The sequence below is a fragment of the Oncorhynchus kisutch genome, linkage group LG11, assembly GCF_002021735.2.
Source record: "Oncorhynchus kisutch isolate 150728-3 linkage group LG11, Okis_V2, whole genome shotgun sequence".
NCBI lineage: Eukaryota > Metazoa > Chordata > Actinopteri > Salmoniformes > Salmonidae > Oncorhynchus > Oncorhynchus kisutch.
The window spans coordinates 31,538,926-31,552,910 of record NC_034184.2 but is presented as its reverse complement, the minus strand read 5'-3'; the positions used below and the strand labels follow the sequence as shown (position 1 = coordinate 31,552,910).

At 41.0% G+C, this 13,985-nt stretch overlaps 1 long non-coding RNA gene across 1 annotated transcript; it reads right to left on the bottom strand.

The window, feature by feature from the left end:
- Positions 1 to 299: 299 nt before the first annotated feature.
- On the bottom strand, positions 300 to 9,938 carry LOC116352940 (uncharacterized). Its single transcript, XR_004211613.1, has 5 exons — positions 9,820 to 9,938; positions 5,399 to 5,528; positions 1,318 to 1,456; positions 1,118 to 1,179; positions 300 to 777 (listed from the first exon to the last, which is right to left on the bottom strand). It is a non-coding gene; the product is annotated as an uncharacterized LOC116352940 (long non-coding RNA).
- Positions 9,939 to 13,985: the final 4,047 nt, after the last annotated feature.

The following is a 13,985-nucleotide window of genomic DNA, read 5'->3' as shown; positions in this document are numbered from 1 at the left end:
AACAGGACAATGACCCTAAGCACACAGCCAAGACAGCGCAGGAGTGGCTTCGGGACAAGTCTCTGAATGTCCTTGAGTAGGTCATCGAGAGCTTGGACTTGAACATCTCTGGAGAGACCTGACAATAGCTGTGCAGAGACACTCCCCATCCAATTGGACAGAGCTTGAGAGGATCTGTAGAGAAGAATGTGCCAAGCTTGTAGCGTCATACCCAAGAAGACTTAAGGCTTTAATCGCTGCCAAAGGTGCTATTTTATTTGTATTTTCTTTTACTGTTTTTGCTTTGTCATTATCGGGTATTGTGTGTAGCAGATTGATGAAGGAAATTGTGTAAAATCCATTTAAGAACAAGGCTGTAACAAAATGTGGAAAAAGTCAAGGGCTCTGAATACTTTCTGAATGTGCAGTGTGTTCTGCTTTCTGTACCATGTGCTGTCAATCATTTACTGATACTGATTAATACAGAAACGGGAAAACAACTTGCTGTGGTTTACATTCTTCCCAGCAGGGCTTCCCAACTCTGTTCAGGATTGAAGACATTTAAACAAGAAGAATGTATGGCCTATAAGAAAGGCTCAGAAAATGTCCTGGTCAGGAAAACTCCTAGCTCTGAATACGGGATATGGGTGTTGCTCCTGTGGACTGGTGACTCACTGTTGGAGTTCCCATGGCTCGCCCAGGTGCGATACTGCTCCATGATATCAATGTGGTCCAAGGTGATGCTGTAGAAGTCCGTGAAGGAGATGATAGGGGGCTTGGATATGCTGTTAGCTGCATCTGGTGTGGACATGGTATACCATGGTATTAGAGTTTATCTACACGTCTATAAATTACTTTATAGTACACGTGAAATATGATCTCTACCCAGGTTCTATATGCATGAAAAACCAATTCACCCCTTCGACCTCCACCCTCTTGACAGCACCTGAAACTCCAGCCTCCCTTGAGCAAATAGCCTTTCGCTCTGTTTCTGGGAGGCCTATGTGTGAGTATTAGGTTTTACAGCACATACTGTACTACACAGAGCTCATTTTGCAGCACTGCGGGATACCCAGAGCCCCATGAATATCCCCTTTTCCTGATGTTGTGGACATGACTTATTGAAGAGGGCAAGGACCTTGGTGGCAGCCAGAATCCACCAGGAGCACTTGGACAGAGGGGGCAGCTCATCATGAGGAGCTGCGAACAGACTATGATCATTGTCGTAGCAAATCAAAGGTCATGGTGATCATAAGAGGGGATTAAGGTAGGCTACTCACTGTTACACAAGGTCAAAGGAAGGTCATAATGTAGCTAATTGGGAGAGGTGTTACTCACTGGAACTCTTTGGTGGTTTTAGTGAGGAGAGGGATGATAGGGTCAGAGAGGAACGGGGCCTTCACCTCGGGGGGAAGTGTGTCGATGGAGAACCTCTGTTTCTGCATCACACTCCAGGAAATAGAAGGTAGCTCCCTCCCTGGGAAATTACAAAAGAGACACATAGTTCTCTATACATAGAGTATAATACACACGACTAATGTGTACTGTGGCAGATAAGTAAATTGTTTTTTCACTGCTTGCAAAGACACAGATGGGATACATACAGCAGTTCCACAATGCACATGATTCACAAGGCTTTGATAGCGAGATCCTCAGTCTGCGACTTGTTCAGATTAAGAAAACCAAGCCATTAACACCTTTTTGGGCTAGGGGGCAGTATTCGGAAGTTCGGATGACTGACGTGCCCAAAGTAAACTGCCTGTTACTCAGAAGCTAGGATATGCATGTAATTGGTAGCATTGGATAGAACACACTCTGAGGTTTCTAAAACTGTTAAAATAATGTCTGTGAGTGTAACAAAACTGATATGGCAGGCAAAAATCCGAGGAGAATCCATCCGGAATCTTTTCTTTTTTTTAGGCCACAGGCCATTCCAATGCTTGTCTATGGGATATTCAAAATAATTCCTCCCAGATTGCAGTTCCCATGGCTTCCACTAGATGTCAAGAATATTTAGAAAGAGTTTCAGGCTTGTTTAAAAAAAAAAATAGCAAGTAGCTGTACTTTTTCAAGGTGTCTCTCATTAGGACTCTAGTTTTGTGACGCGCACTTCGTTATTTATCTCCGGTATTGAACATACTACATTCCTTCTAAAATCGTATCATTTATTTACATATTAGGGTACCTGAAGATTGACTAGAAATGTTGTTTGCCTTGTTTGGACGAAGTTTACCAGTAACTTTTGGGATTCTTTTCTCTGCATGTTGAACAAGTGGAACGGTAGATTACTGAATCAAACACGCCAACTAAACTGACTTTTTTGGGATATAAAGGACTTTATTGAACAAAACAACAATTTGTTGTGTAGCTGGGACGCTTGGCATTGCAAACAGAGGAAGATCTTCAAAGGTAAGTGATTTATTTTATCGCTATTTCTGATTTTTGTGATGCCTCTACTGGTTTGAAAAATGTTTTTAGTGCTTTTGTCGGCGGGGCGCTGTCCTTAGATAATCGCATGGTATACGTTCGCCGTAAAGCCTTTTTAAAATCTGACAATGCGGTTATATTAACAAGAAGTTAAGCTTTTAAACGATGTACGACACGTCTTTTCATGAATGTTTAATATTACGATTTTTGTATTTTGAATTTCGCGCTCTGCAATTTCACAGGATGTTGGGCTAGGTGGGACGCTAGCTTGTCTCCCACATTGTCTCTACCCACCTAGCCTAAAGAGGTTTTAACCACAACCCAATCAGTCTGTAATCATTTAGTACATTCACTGCATGACATTCAGTTGACCCCCACTGACCTTCCGTTAAGTGTGGACACACATTGACTCTACCCATCTTTTTCACGATCTAACAGGCTCTACCCATTAAGAGAATCAATGCAACGGCTTGGATAAACATTTCTCACCAACGCTACAGACGGCTATATCCATCAGTTAATAAGGGACTAGCAAAGACCCAGTGCACTATTTATGTGAAGAAAATATGTTTTTCTAATTTGTATTTTATTAATATATACAATACCAGTCAAAAGTTTGAACACATACTTAATCTGGGGTTTTTCTAGATTTTTACTATTTTCTACATTGTGGAATAATAGTGAAGACATCAAAGCTATGAAAAAACACACATGAAATGAAGTACTAACCAAGAAAGTGTATTTTAAATTAGAGATTCTTCAAAGTAGCCATCCTTTGACTTAATGACAGCTTTGCACAATCTTGTCATTCTCTCAAGCAGCTTCATGAGGTAGTCACCTGGAATGCATTTCAATTAACAGGTGTTAATTTGTGGAATTTCTTTCCTTCTTAATATGTTTGAGCCAATCAGTTGTGTTGTGACAAGGTAGGGGTGGTGTACAGAAGACATCCCTATTTGGTAAAATACCAAGTCCATATTATGGCAAGAACAGCTCAAATAAGCAAAGAGAAATGACAGTCCATCATTACTTTAAGACGTGAAGGTCAGTCAATACTGAACATTTCAAGAACTTTTAAAGTTTCTTCATGTTTAGTTGCAAAAACCATCAAGTGCTATGATAAAACTGGCACTCCTGAGGACCTCCACAGGAAAGGAAGACCCAGAGTTACCTCTGCTGCAGAGGATATGTTCATTAGAATTACCAGCCTAAGAAATTGCAGCCCAAATAAATGCTTCACAGAGTTCAAGTAACAGACACATCTCAACATCAACTGTTCAGAGGAGACTGTGTGAATCAGGCCTTCATGGTCGAATTGTTGCAAAGAAACCACTACTAAAGGACACCGATAACAAGAAAAAACTTGCTTGGGGCAAGAAACATGAGCAATGGACATTAGACCAGTGGAAATTTGTCCTTTGGTCTGGAGTACAAATTTGAGATTTTTGGTTCCAATCGGTGTTTCTTCGTGAGATGCGGTGTGGGTGAACAGATTATCTCCGCATGTGTGGTTCCCACCGTAAAGCATGAAGGAGGAGGTGTGATGGTGTGGGGTGCTTTGCTGGTGACACTGTCTGTGATTAATTTAGAATTCACACTTAACCAGCATGGCTACCATTGTATTCTGCAGCGATACGCCATCCCATCTGGTTTTGTTTTTCAACAGGACAAAGACACAACACACGTCCAGGCTGTATAAGGGCTATTTGACCAAGAAGGAGAGTGATGGAGTGCTGCAGCAGATGACCTGACCTCCACAATCAACCGACCTCAACCCAATTGAGTTGGTTTGGGATAAGTTGTACTGAAACTCCAAGACTGTTGGAAAAGCATTCCAGGTGAAGCTGGTTGAGAGAATGCCAAGAGTGTACAAAGCTGTCATTAAGGCAAAGGGTGCCTACTTTGAAGCATCTTAAATATAAAATGTATTTTCATTGGTTTAACACTTTTTTTGGTTTCTACATGATTCCATATGTGTTATTTAATAATTTTGATGTATTCACTATTATTCTACAATGTAGAAACATAGTGAAAATAAAGAAACACCCTTGAATGAGTAGGTGTGTCCAAACCTTTGACTGGTACTGTATAGGTACACCCATGTTGTACCGGGTCGGATACCCCTTTGCCTCCAGAACACCCCAAATTCTTTGGGGAACTCTACAAGGTGTCAGAAACGTTCCACAGGGATGTTGGTTCAAGTTGACGTGATGGAATCACGCAGTTGCTGCAGATTGAACGGTGGTACACTCTGCAAACAGCCTGTTCCATCTCATCCCAAAGATGCTCTTTTGGGTTGAGGTCTGGGGACTGCGCAGGCCACTCAAGTAAACTGAACACGCTGTAATGTTCCAGTCAATGTTTTTCCACTCCCCAATTGTCCAGTGTTGGTGATTGCGTGCCCACTGGACCCGCCTCTTCTTCTTTTTTTTTGCTGACAGGAGTGGATCCCGGTGTGGCCGTTTGCTGCAATAGCCCATCCGTGACAAGGATCGACAAGTTGTTCATTCTGAGATGCTGTTCTACACACCACTATTGCACTGCAACATTATTTGTCTGTTTGTGACCGGCCTGTTAGCTTGCATGATTCTTGCTATTCACCTTTGATCTCTCAACGAGCTGTTTTCACCCACTGGACTGCCACTGACTGGAGGTTTTTTGTTTGTCGCACCATTATCGGTAAACCATAGACACTGTCGTGTGTGAAACGCTCTGGTGTGCGGGCGTTTCTGAGATACTGGATCCGGCTCGCCTGGCACCGACGATCAAACCACGCTCAAAGTCGCTTAGGTCATTTGTTTTCCCCAAATAGTAACTGAATGCTTCAATGCTTATCTGCCTGCTCTCTATAGCAAGCCATGGCCACACGACTCACTTTCTCTATGAGTGATCCATATTCTTGAACGCCGTGCTGTACCTAATAAACTGAGTATGTATTATAATACATGTGTTTTCAGTATGGGTGTGTGTCTGCCCAGTGTTGTTAACTCACCATGTCTTCCTCCTGGTAGACCCGGGTGTATACCCAAGCTGCCATTGCCTCCCGTCTCCCTCCTCTGGTTCAGGGAGGAGATGAATGTGCTGAGGTAGGGAAAGGCCTGCTTGGCTCCAAGCGTCAAACCCTGTCAAAAGAAGATGACACCATCATGGGAGGAAAACGGAAAACAACGTACAGTGTAGACATGCTATCAGGGTGGATCCAATTAAACACGGCCAAGAGAGCTGATGTCACTAGAGACTTACAGCCATAGACTTGAATGTTGACTACAGAGACCACAGTGACAGATCCATGAAAGGCTATGAATTGAGTGAGACCTTTTCCAAATCCAAGTCTGTGAAAATGTTTTCAGGAGGTCAGGAGGCAAAGGATAAAAGTTCTTCTTTTTTATTATTCACTAAATAATGGTAGTGGTAGTAGCAGTGGTTAGGATAAATAATATTGGCAAAATTGAGTTACAAAAACAAACAAATGGTGAACAAAAATCTACTTCTAAGAAATTGAACCAAATCAGGATTTGGCCTAAGGAAACAGGCTAGGGGTACTGTGAAGATAAAATACAGCCTAACCACATGGACACTCTCCAATAGAGTTTACAGAACACTGGCAAAGCCAGGTAGAAATTCCTAGTGCCACTTTGCTAAACCATAGCCACAATGAGCATGGGTGCACAACACTATGGCTATATGTCTAAAAGCAGATTAGTCTATCAAAGTATCACATTATTCATAGAAGTTCCATTGAACCGGTAGGCCTACACATTTCAATAGCAGAGCTCTCAACAAACAAAATAGTAAATTCACAAAATGAATGAACCCACAGGAAATGGGGTGCGAGCTTCTCAAGTGTTCACGTGTGTACACGCACACGTCCACGTGCATGAGTGGAGCTCTGAGAAGCGGCAACAAAATAATAAATGCACAAGCTGGAGGAAAATAACTTATCTTCATTTACAAAAGATTAGGCTAATGACATGATTCAGACATTACATTCTCAAGAAAGTGTGGGCAAGATATTGTTAAAATTATGTTTTTCTTGAGTTTTATATCATATCGTACAACAGCTGGTGAAACTAACACTGTTAAAGTCTGACAACATTTTATCAGTGTTATTTCCGGATAGTTTCTGGTTGAAAATACAATTTACACAGGATCTTATGATAAGCAGGTTTTGCATGGGTGGAGATTTGGCTTGCCTGGTGTCATCACCAGGCAGTGTAAGTTAATAGACAATTATACAATGGGTGGATCTAATTCTGAATGAAGATTGGTTTAAACCGCATTCCAGCCTGTGTCTATTCCACAAGTTAAAATGCCTATTTACTCTGTTCCATCTGACTGTGTCATCAGCCCAGCCAGGCAATTTGTACATTTTTCTTTTAGACTAACATTTAGTTTTCAACAGCAGAGCTTTTTATAAACCTTGCTGTCTGTCTCTCCGTCATTTGCAACGTTGTTTCAATATTCATATTCGATCTTCAACTGTCTCATAGTAATGAACGTGTCAGGAGTCGGGATGAGACAGACAGGTAGGCAATGTTTCTCAGCCAGTCGTAATCACACAACGAAATGTCAATTGAAAAAACTTACAACTGAACAAAGTGCAGCTAGTTTGCAGTCCTTCTAGCATCAGTTTGAAGTGATTGTGTTAGCTGTGTTGTTGGCTAGATCCTCTGAACAATAGTGTCCTGACGAGAGCACATTTTCTATGCCAGGTGAAATCGCGCGTCATTAGCTCATTGTTATGGATGTATCCAAATAAATGTCACTAGACAACAGCTTAAACAAATATTATTCTGACTGCACATTTAGACATGACTGTACGTTAGCCATAGTTGGCTAGCTAACAAGCAAGGAATAAGAAAGTTGCCAAACAGTATGGCAATGGAACACTTAGAATGAACGACTGAGTCACGCCCATAGAAACAGAACAAAAAGACTGAGTGACTGGGTCACGTCTCTGGCAACCGAACCGATAGAACGAGCGGTCGCTCATATAAGTATTCAGACCCTTTACTCTGTACTTTGTTGAAGCACCTTTGACAGCAACCCTATATTTGTGTGGTGACTATATCTTGTGGAAGGATGAAAAAGTATGAATGAATTCATCAAAATACTTTTTTAAATTAAAATATGTCAATCATTATTTTATTATGTTGGTAACCCATTGTATAAAAGTGATAATGCACTCAAAGACGGTGTTTGGATGGAAGATATATTGGCATGGTTTGCTGTGCTAACTTCACCGGTGCCAATACAGTGCACTCGGAAAGTATTCAGACCCCTTGACTTCTTTCACCTATTATGTTACAACCTTGTTTTAAAATGGATTAAATAATTTTTTCCCCTTCATCAATCTGTACACAATGCCCCATAATGATCAAGCAAATACAGGTTTTTAGAAATTTTAGCAAATTTATAAAAATATATATATATATAAAACATTTAAGTATTCAGACCCTTTACTCGGTACTTTGTTGAATCACCTTTGACAGCTATTACAGCCTCGTGTCTGACGTTACAAGTTTGAAACACCTGTATTTGGGGAGTTTCTCTCATTCTTCTCTGCAGATCCTCTCCAGCTCTGTCAGGTTGGATGGCAGTGATTACAACCTCTAGTCTTCTTGGGTATGACGCTACAAACTTGGCACACCTGTATTTGGGGAGTTTTTCCCATTCTTCTCTGCAGATCCTCTCAAGCTCTGTCAGGTTGGATGGGGAGCGTTGCTGCACAGCTATTTTCGGGTCTCTCCAGAAATGTTAGATCGGGTCCAAATCTGGGTTCTGGCTGGGCCACTCAAGGACATTCAGAGACTTGTCCAGAAGTCACTCCTGCGTTGGCTTGGCTATGTGCTTAGGGTTGTTGTCCTGTCAGAAGATTAACCTTCGCCCCAGACTGAGGTCCTGAGTGCTCTGAAGCAGGTTTTCATCAAGGATCTCTCTGTGCTTTGCTCCATTCATCTTTGCCTCGACCCACAGCATGATGCTGCCACCACCATGTTTAACCTTAGGGATGGTGCCAGGTTTCCTCCAGACGTGATGCTTGGCATTCAGGCCAAAGAGTTCAGTCTTCAGATTGTTGTCCTTCTGGAAGTTTCTCCCATCTCCACAGAGAAACTCTGGAGCGCTGTCAGAGTGACCATCAGGTTCTTGGTCACCTACCCGACCAAGGCCTTTCTTCCCTGATTGCTCAGTTTGGCCGGGCAGCCGGCTCTAGGAAGAGACTTGGTGGTTCCAAACTTCTTCCATTTAAGAGGTCAATTCCTTCGACCTCATGGGTTGCTTTTTGCTCTGACTGTGGGACCTTATATAGACAGGTGTGTGCACTTCCAAAGCATGTCCAATTAATTGAGTTTACCGCAGGTGGACTCCAATGAAGTTGTAGAAACATCTCAATGATGTTCAATGGAAACAGGATGCACCTAAGCTCAATTTCGAGTCTGATAGTAAAGGGTCTTCATGCTTATGTAAATAAGGTATTTCTGTTTTTTTTGCAAATGTTTCTAAAAACCTGGTTTTGCATTGTCATTAATGGGCTATTGTGTGTAGATTGAGGAAAATGTTTAATTTAATCCATTTTAGAATAAGCCTGTAACGTAACAAAATGTGGAAAAAGTCAAGGGGTCTGAATACTTTCCGAATGCACTGTACTTGTGCCCCTCAGATTTTTTGGGTGCATGAGGTCCATGTATGTATATAGTGCCTTGCAAAGGTATTCAGACTCCTTGGATTTCTTCAAATTTTATTGTGTTTCAAAGTGGTATGGATTGAATTGAAAAGTGGTATGAATTGAATTGTAATTTTCTGTCAACAATCAACACAAAATACTCCGTCATTTTATAAATAAAAATGCATTAATAAAATAGCGATTGCATATGTATTCAGCCCCTTCAGCCTAAATTCGTCAAGGAGTAAAATGTCTTAAACAAATCACATATGTTACATGGACTCACGTTACATGGACTCACGCTGTGTGAAATAATCAAGTTGACATGATTTTTGAATGACTAATCCGTCCTTTGTCCCCAATACATACATCTGCAAGGTCCCTCAGTCAAGTATTGAATTTCAAGCACAGATTCAACTACAAAGAACGCCAATGATTTGGTAAATGACTAACACTAACTAATCAGACATTGAATATCTCTTTAAGCATGGCCAAGTTAATAATTATGCTGTGGATTATATATTAAACCACTCTGATACATCAAAGATATAGCCGTCCTTCTGAACTGAGCTGCAGGACAGGAATGAAACTGCTCAGGGATGTTACCATTGGTGATTTAAAAACCGCTACAGAGTTGGTATGGGCATGCTTGACATCGGCAAATAATTGGATGTTTTTCAGGATAAAAAGTAATAGGATGGAACTAAGCACAGGCAAAATCTACTTCAGTCTGCTTTACTGTCACGAACCTCGTCGAAGATGGTGCCTCTCCCTGTTCAGGCGGTGCTCGGCGGTCGTCGTCGCCGGCCTATTAGCTGCCATCGATTCCCTTTCCGTTTGTTTTGGTTATTGGGTAATTGGGTACACCTGTTTTGTATTAGGGTTTGTTTGTAGGGTATTTAAGGGCATTAGGCCCGCTGGGTATTTGTGCGGGCTTGTTTTTTTTGTTACTCTGTGTTTGATGTTGTGATTTATTCGTGTCTTTATTCTCCGGACTATTTTTGTCCTGTTGTTTGGACTGGCAATTTATATACGCCCTATGTGTAGGCGTGACCGGTTTTGTTGCGCTGGTGAATAAATTTGACAAACGACTGAACCCTACTCTCTGCGCCTGATTCCACCCACCACTCCTAGTTGATCGTAACATTTACACCAGAGATTGGGAGAGGAATTCACCTTTCAGCAGGACAATAACCTAGAACACAAGGCCAAATCTACACAATCCAGGTGTGCAAAGCTCTTATAGACTCACCTAAGAAGGCTCACAGATTTAATCAATGCCATTGGTGTTTCTAACATGTATTGACTCAGGGAGCTGAATACTTACATAACGACTATTTTTTTTAACAGTTAATTTCTATTCATCTGTAAAAAAGTGAAATAATAATAGTAATCTTCCACTTTGACATTACAGAGCATTTTGTGTAGATTGTTGACAAAAATGACAATTAAATCAATGTTAATACATCTTGGTAGCACAATAAAATGTTAAGAAATCCAAGGGGTCTAAATACTTTATGAATGCACTGTATCTATTCTGTCTTCTCACTTTTCATCAAGATTCTAATTCAGGCCTCTCTCTGACACATATGGACCTTTTATGTCCTAATGGACATATTTTCTCCCTCTATGCCTTGTATTGCATAACTGCAGATGTGCCCAGTCATGAGCCGAGCCTGTTGACTTGTGTGGGCATCGAGAGCAGGGAGGGGCCACTGGAAGGAGGTACCAACACCACTGTTTCCAGATGGATGAGTCTGTGGCAGGGTTCCTACTCCATCCATCCTTCCTCCCTCATTCATCCCTCCCTTTCCTCCCTCCCCTCCTAAAACCACTGAATCTCTGGCACATGACTTGGCCATTGTTTGCAGACCAGGTGTGAAAACAGTGCAGGCATGGAACCAATCAAAAGGATCGGCAGCCCTGGCCATATCTACACATATGTGTTACTTCATTTTTCTTGTCATACCTTTTTTTCTCCTCATTCAGATACTGCTATATAATAAGTACATTTAGGGTTGAATTTTGTGAACTAAATCCAGTTCATCACTGAGTTGTCCAGATGAAAATATAGGCTACAGTGTATTTTACACCTCAAATATATGGAAGTGGCTTGAAAATAGCTGAACTTCTGTGGAAGTACTAAAGTTATCCCAAATGTGAGTCATACAAGATTTACATTTCGGGAGGAATGGACTTCCATCCACTGCAGATGGAAGAAGTACCTTCATAGTTCCAATTTAACCCCTGCGCATAGGCACACATTTTATGGTACATTCTATATCTTCACTTCACCTATACTCCTATTATTTGAGCACAAACCCTATTTTAATTTGAATACTGAGGGAAAGTTGATTTGTAGCTAACACAATAAGACATTGTCCAAGCATGACAGTGGCAAAGATAAAAGCAAGGCCTAGGAATGTTATAGCCTAGGTTTAGTTTTGTGGTTGCAAAGTGTTACAAATGCCTATCTGTATACCTTTCTGAAGTCCATGGTACTGCTGTGAGAGTTTACCCTAGTCTCTTCACTCCACTCCTGGGTGGGTTGGTTGTTAGGAGTAATATTTAATTTCATTCATAGCAACCCACAAAACATGGGAGTTTAGTCGCTTCACAGAGCCTCCAAATATATTTTCTTACAGCATGCTTCATTCATCGTGTTGGGCAGTTGTGCACACAAGCACAAGGTTACTCCAGTTCATAGCCTGTTTGTGTTTAAGTGAATTAGGCCGGCAAACAGTACCTTCAGAAAGTATTCCCACCACTTGACTTTTTACACATTTTGTTGTGTCACAGCTTGAATTAGACTGTATTAAATTGAGATTTTGTGTCACTGGCCTACAAACAATACCCCATAATTTTTTTCAACAAATGAATTAAAAATAAAAAGCTGAAAATTCTTCAGTCAATAAATATTCAACCTCTTTATTATGCCACGCCTAAATAAGTTCAGGAGTAAAAAGTTTGCTTAACAAGTCACTTAATAAGTTGCAGTAATAGTGTTTAACATGATTTTTGAATGACTACCTCATTTCTGTACCCCACACATACAATTATCTTGAAGTTCCCTCAGTCGAGCAGTGAACTTAGAACATGGATTCAACCAAAAACACCAATACCTCGCAAAGAAGGGCACCTGTTGGTAGATGGTAAAATAAAAAAATGTAAAAGCAGACATTGAATATCCCTTTGAGCATAGCGAAGTTAAAAATGAATCGCTGTGATAGGAGAAAACTGAGGATGGATCAACAACATTGTAGTTACTCCACAATACTACCCTCATCTATAAGTCTTTGCTACGTAAAGCTCCGCCTTATCTCAGCTCACTGGTCACCATAGCAACACCCACCCGTAGCACGCACTCCAGCAGGTCTATTTCACTGGTCATCCCCAAAGCCAACACCTCCTTTGGCCGCCTTTCCTTACAGTTCTCTGCTGCCAATGACTGGAACGAATTGCAAAAATCCCTGAAGACTTGCATCGGTTGTCAGAGCAGCTTACCGATCACTGCAGCTGTACACAGTCCATCTGTAAATAGCCATACTACCTACCTCATCCCCATATTTGTTTTTTTCTTGCTCTTTTGCACACCAGAATTAATATCAGTATTTATACTTGCACATCCTCATCTGCACATCTATCATTCCAGTGTTAATTGCTAAATTGTTATTACTCCACCACTATGGCCTATTTATTGCCTTACCTCCTTACTTCATTTGCACACACTGTATACAGATTTTCTATTGTGTTATTGACTGTATGTTTGTTTATCCCATGTGTAACTCTGTGTTTTTTTTGTCGCACTGCTTTGCTTTATCTTGGCCAGGTCACAGTTTTAAATGAGAACTTGTTCTCAACTGGCCTAACTGGATAAATAAAGGTTAAATAAAAATAAATAAATGACAGAGTGAGAAGAAGGAAGCTTGTACAGAATAAAAACATCCCAAAACATGCATCCTGTTTGCAATAAGGTGCTAAAGTAAAACTGTAAAAAATGTGGCAAAGAAATGTACTTTATGTCCTGAATCCAAAACATTATGTTTGTGACAAATCCAACACAACACACCACTGAGTGCCACACATCATATTTTCAAGCATGGTGGAGGCTGCATCATGTTATGGGTATGCGTGTAAGTTTTTTGGGATAAAAAGAAATGGAATAGAGCTAAGCGTAGGCAACATCCTAGAGGAAAACCTGGTTCTCTGCTTTCCAACAAACAGTGAGATACAAATTCACCTTTCAGCAGGACAATAACCAACTGGAGTTGCCTACCAAGATGACAGTGAATGTTCCTGAGTGGCCTAGTTACAGTTTTGACTTAAATCAGCTTGAAAATCCTGTAGGCTACAGAAAAGGGCACATACACTTTCTACCATATGCTATATCTGCTACATGATCTGTATGTTTTTTGGGGGTTGACAGAATATTGGTGGAGCGCTACAGCGCTACACCCTGGAGAGGTACGCTGGGAATGGACAAGAAAAATATTTTGTACCCCTGCCTTTGACAAAGTGGGCATTGCTGACCAAAGGGTGACATCAACGCTCACCTAAGAAGCACATATGCCAATGGTTGAGAGAAATTGTTATTGGGCAGAATTATGTGAGATTTTGTGTTTTTGTTGGAGGTGCGTCTTGGTCAGTTTAGCTCAGAAAATTCCGCCCTTGTCAATCTGCCGCCATAGTCGAGCAGTGAATTTCAAACAAGGATTCACCCACAAACACCAATGACTCGCAAAGAAGGGCACCTATTGGTAGATTGTAAAAAAACAAAAACACAAACAATAGCAGACAATGAAAATCCTTTTGAGCATGGTGAAGTTATTAATTAATCGCTGTGAAAGGAAAAAACTGCCTAATTGTTACGGCTTTCTTCCGTCGAAGGAGAGTCGGACCAAAATGCAGCGTGGTT